This window comes from Gekko japonicus, unplaced genomic scaffold (assembly GCF_001447785.1).
Source record: "Gekko japonicus isolate JY-2015 unplaced genomic scaffold, Gekko_japonicus_V1.1 scaffold30, whole genome shotgun sequence".
Lineage (NCBI taxonomy): Eukaryota > Metazoa > Chordata > Lepidosauria > Squamata > Gekkonidae > Gekko > Gekko japonicus.
Genome location: NW_015168045.1, coordinates 37626 through 43337, shown reverse-complemented (window position 1 = coordinate 43337; position 5712 = coordinate 37626).

Genomic DNA, 5712 nt, shown 5'->3' with positions numbered 1-5712 from the left:
AATCCTGTCACAAATTTTTCAAGTGTAATTATCTGTGTAAGAAGCTGGAACAAAATTAGTCTTTACACATAATGGATTATGAGGGGGCTCAGAGATTCCAGCCCCTCTGGAGGTACAGATAAACCAAGCAATGAAGTAGAATAAATACAACTAATCAGGAAGAAGTAATCTGAAGTTTAAGAAAATTAACATATCAATACAAGGTTATCGTATGATAAAAGATGTTAGGAACAGCAGTTAAAGTTTCTTAAAAGTGGATTCTGTAGAACTATTGGAAATAGTAATGAGTAAGGAAATTCAATTCTGTGTTTAAGCCAGGATGACAAGTAGTGTTTAATTTCTTGATGAGTTCTAATTCCAAACATTAGTTTTGTATAAAAGTTTTTTCCTCTTAAGAATAGTCATTTTCAGATCTGTATCTCTAGGGAGATCAAAATCAGACAGCATTTTTAAAATAACTCTATGCCACTGATGGTAAGTTAGTTTAAAATTCTTATATCTGGCCTTTCTGTCAGATGACATTCAAAGTTGCTAGCAGTATGCAACCCCCCAAATTCTGAAACATCAGCATAATAAAAGAAAAAAACAACTAAACAGCATTAATACATTCATTACAATTCTATTTCATCCTTTTTCCAAGGTGTTCAAGATTGCTTCAATGGATCAGGTTATCTTTCCCCTTTCCAACAACTCTGAGAGAGGTTGTTCTGGCTACCGCAAATAATTTTGCGAACTGTATGGCTGCAGATAAGGCATCTGAATCAGGGCCTGCTTAGTCCAACACCACACTGAGTCACACATATATGAGAACATTAGCAACAAAATCAGCACAATTTATTAATGGCAGTATAAGAATATATTATCCAACTTACTTCCAAGCCTTCTAAAACAAAAACATCTTAAAGATCTGAAGTAGTAGTAGTTTATTATTACAGTCTTTAGACCAGCACACAGTCCAGCCAGACATAAAATACAATAATAAAAAATTCAAATGTAAGAGCTTTTAAGGTGCAATTCCTGTAATTTGAAAATGTATGCACAAAATTTAGCAATTTGACATGTGGTATTAGAATTTATTTATTTATTTATTCTTCAGATTTCTACCCCGCCCTCCCAGCCAAAGAATCATTGTCCTGAATGGGCAAGGAGTGAGAGAGCAATGTGGTCTTCTTGGGGTGTGTGTGGGGAAGAGTTCCAAAATCTGGGGGCAATGGCTGAAAAAAACAACAGTTGAAAACTTGTGAGAATGATTCAGTCCATTCTAATGATAAGGATTAAAGTTAGTTAAGCACTTGCTCTGTTGTCATCTTTCCAAGAAATGGAGAAGGGTGAGACACACAAATCTTGTAGGGCTGTCCTGTCCTCTGGGTTATGAATATGAGGGAAGTAAGGGAGACATGAAATGTATATAAAATGATGAACTGAGTAGAAAGGAGTGAGTATGAAATGTTTTCTCCCTTAAGCACCAAACTCAAGGCTGTCCAGTGCTTCAGGCATCTCATTCAACGTATAGAATTCATTTCTGCTGGATATTGTGACAATTTATACCCATAGTATCAAAAAAGGTTCAGAGAGGGCGACTAAGAATAGATAGCTTTCTGCTGATGACCTTTGGGATGTCAGGTGCTGGATCAGAACTAGGGAGGTCCAGATGGACATCCCAACTCACCAATAACACTCACTGGATTACTTTTGGGCTAGTTTTTGTCTTTCAGCGTAACCTAACTTGCAAGGTTGTTATGAAGATAAAATGAAGACTGGAAGAACCATGTAAACCACCCTGAGCTTCTGAGCTGCAAGGGATGTAAGGCTCATATAGTACATTGTTTTTCAACCGGTAGACTGCAACCTAACTGGCTGCCCACTGTGTGAGACAGGATGCTGGACTAGATGGACTATTGGTCTAATCTAGCAGGGTTCTTCTTATGTTCTGAGCTCCCTGCAGAAATGATGGGATAAAAATGTAATTAATGAATACATTTTGAAGATAATATTGGAGGAGACAGACCTCTAGTCAGATCCAGCAAGACAACTCTAATTTCCTTAGTATAGAACTTAGTATAAAAATGTTAGTGTAATTTAGCCATAGAGATACCCAGATATTCAAGTCTTCCTGTTTATTCCACCACAGCATTAATATATATTTGAGCAATTGTCAGCAACATCAGAAAACAACAAATGCCACTTTCAAAATGGTACCTGGGTGCTATTTGTTCTAGAATGTAGCTTTGGAGGACAGAGTTTACTGCAATATGATAAACACCTTGCTTGCTGGTCATCCCCTGTAAAAACTCCTTTCCAAACAGTACAAAAGAACTTGTGTGAATCAGGAAGAGAGCAAGAAGAGATACATTTTTCTTGCTGCTGGAAATGGTAGTTGGCTACCAATCTCAACCAAAATCTGAATCCCTGAACTTAACTATTGGGTGGCTGCCATTTGCTCATTAATATCCATTAGGAATAGATTTTGTCATAGTAAGGGAATGGGTAAATCAATTTTTGTATGGCAAGGATCCAAAACAATTATTAATAGGGTGACTGTGAAATATGCCTTGCATATGAATAATTCCTTATGCTATGAATTGAACGCAAACCCCTGCACCGACACATCTTATATCCAGTGCAAAACTGAGGATTGTGGTTAAGCCTCTTCCCAGGACTACAGAAGATACTTTAATCCTTGGAAACAGGATGGATACACAATAAAGGGTGGAGTCCAGATAATTGGGAGGACCACCAATATTCAGCAAGAGGCAACAATTCACACCAATCATTTTGTTGATAATTAGTAAAACAACGAAGATATTGTTCCAAGGTCTGATTCACTCTCTCTGTCTGGCCGTCGGTCTCGGGATGATACGCACTGCTGAGCCCCTGCTCCACCCCTAAAATGGAAAGAAGTTCCCTCCAAAATTTAGAAACAAATTGGGTCCCCCTGTCGGAAATTATCTTAGCAGGCAATTGATGAATTTTCACCACGTGAGACATAAACGACTTTGCCAACTTCTGTGCCGTAGGCAAGGAAGGAAAAGGCACAAAATGAGCCTGCTTAGAAAACAAATCAACCACCACCCAAATAACAGTGTTCCCTTTACTCACAGGGAGGTCAGTTATAAAGTCCATGGAAACCACTTCCCAAGGTCTGGAAGGGGTAGGGAGTGGCTGCAAAAGACCGGGAGGCTTGCCCCCCCTGGGTTTAGTTAAAGCGCAGGTCTGACAGGACTGAACAAATGTCAACAGGTCTTTGCGCATGTGCGGCCACCAAAATTGTCTGCGGAGGAGTTGCAGTGACTTAACAAAACTCCAATGTCCTGCAAGCTTGGAACCATGAGCAGAGTCCATTACTTCCGTTCTCATCGAAACAGGCACATACAGTTTGTCACCAGAATAAATCAAACCTTCCGGGCTACGAACATAATCCGGCAAAGAAAGTAGGAAGGCATCATCTCCTGTAGTAAAAGCGGCAACATACTTCTGGACCCAGGCCCCCCCCCCATAGGGAAAAGAGAAGGCGAGGCTTCATTAGAGCGAGGGATCGAGCGCGCTTGCGCGCGGGTGACAACAGCCCCCCCCAAATGGGAGGGTGAGAAAACAGAGTCCATGACGACCTCCCGCTGACTGTCATGTTGTGGGAGGCGTGAAAGCGCGTCAGCCAGGGAATTAGCCGTCCCAGGGAAATGACGAAGAGTGAACCGAAACTTAGCAAAGAAGTCCGCCCAACGGAGCTGTTTCGCATTGAGAGAACGGGGGGATTTCAGCATTTCAAGATTTTTATGGTCAGTCCAGACTTCAAACGGTAGCTGAGCCCCCTCCAACCACTGTCTCCAAGTGGAGAGAGCCAGCCGAATTGCCGACGCCTCCTTCTCCCAAATCCCCCAGTTTCGTTCAGCTTCCGAAAATTTTTTAGACACAAAAGCAAGGGGATGTAAACGACCATCCTCCCCTTCCTGCAAGATAGCGGCCCCCATCGCCACATCCGAGGCATCGGTTTGCACAATGAACTTTTTAGTCTCATCAGGGCGCGCCAACACTGGCTCCGATGTGAACATCAGTTTAAGTTTCTCAAAAGCCTCTGCGCAAGCAGCTGACCATTTAAGCGGAGCACCCGGTTTCGTGGCATCAAACCCCTTCCCCTTGGTTTTCAGTAAATCAGTCAGTGGAAGGGCTATTTGGGCGAAATTTTGGATAAAATTTCTGTAAAAATTGGCGAATCCGAGGAACATTTGCAATTGTTTGCGTGTTTTGGGGGGTTCCCAGTCAAGCACAGCCTGTATTTTAGCAGGATCCATTTCTACCTTTCCCCCGGAGATGCGATAACCCAAAAAGTCAATGCAGGGCTTGTGGAATTCACATTTAGACAGTTTGGCGAACAGGTTGTGCTCATAAAGCCTCTTAAGGACCTGGCGCACCAATTTAATATGCGACGGTAGGTCCTGGGAATACAGCAACACATCATCAAGGTAAAGAACCACCCCTTTGAACAAAAATTCATGTAGGACCTCATTGATTAAGTTCATGAAGACCCCCGGAGCCCCCTGAAGTCCGAAGGGCATAACGAGGTACTCGAACTGCCCCAAGGGGGTATTAAATGCAGTCTTGCTTTCATCCCCCTCCCGAATGCGTACCCGGAAATATGCATCCCGTAAGTCAAGTTTTGAGAAGATTTTGCCTTTGGTGGCCTCAGCTACCAAGTCTTTGATGAGTGGGAGGGGGTATGCATTGGACAATGAAACAGCATTCAAACCCCTATAATCCGTGCATAATCGGAGCCCCCCGTCTTTCTTCTTCCGGAAGAGTACTGGTGCTGCGAAAGGGGAGGAAGCCGGACGAATGAAACCGCGGGCCAGGTTTTTGTCAATAAAATTCCGCAGTTCAACTTTCTCAGCCGGCCCCATCGCATATATTTTACCTTTAGGCAATTTACAATCAGGCAAGAGTTCAATAGCACAGTCAGTAGAGCGATGGGGGGGCAGTTCGTTAGCTTCTTCTTCGCCAAAAACTTTCGCCAAGTCTCTATACTCTCGAGGCAAAGACGCTAACTCTTCCGGCTTCAAAGCGCCACAGGGGAACTGCGCGGCAGGCCGGTCCCCCCACGAATCCAACCAGCAGTGATCTACACATTTTGGCGACACGAATTTGACAACCCCTTCTTCCCACAAGATGTAAGGGTCATGGGTAAAAAGCCAGGGACTCCCCAGTACCAAATCAAACTGCGACTTAGGGGTAACAATGAAAGTTCTGGATTCCCAATGATCGCCAGCCCCCAACCGCAAAGCCATAGTCTCATGCGTACAAGGTTCCATGGGCGCCCCATCCATTTGGGTAAAAATGATGGGAGATTTCAAGGGGGTTATCCCCGCTTCCAGTGTCAATAACACTCTAGGGCTGATGAGATCCCTCCCACACCCAGAATCAATCAACGCTCTCACCCTGACGTGGGTACCCAGGAGCGGATTCATTAAAGAAACAGTCACGAAAAACAGGGAAGGGGTTTCTCTCACCACCTTGGGCGCAGTGCTGGAATGGCCGTGTCGTTTTGCGCCTCTCACAACAGGCCGTTGTCGTTTTCCGCCGGTTCAACCTCCACCTCCTCTTCTGACTCGGCAGCAAGCGGCTCGGTTCCTTCCGGACCTTGGGCCGCCTGAAGAGCTTTGGAGAATCGCGGTTTGGCCATCCCCGTCTTCCCCGGTAGTGGCGTCTTAGGCTTCGGAG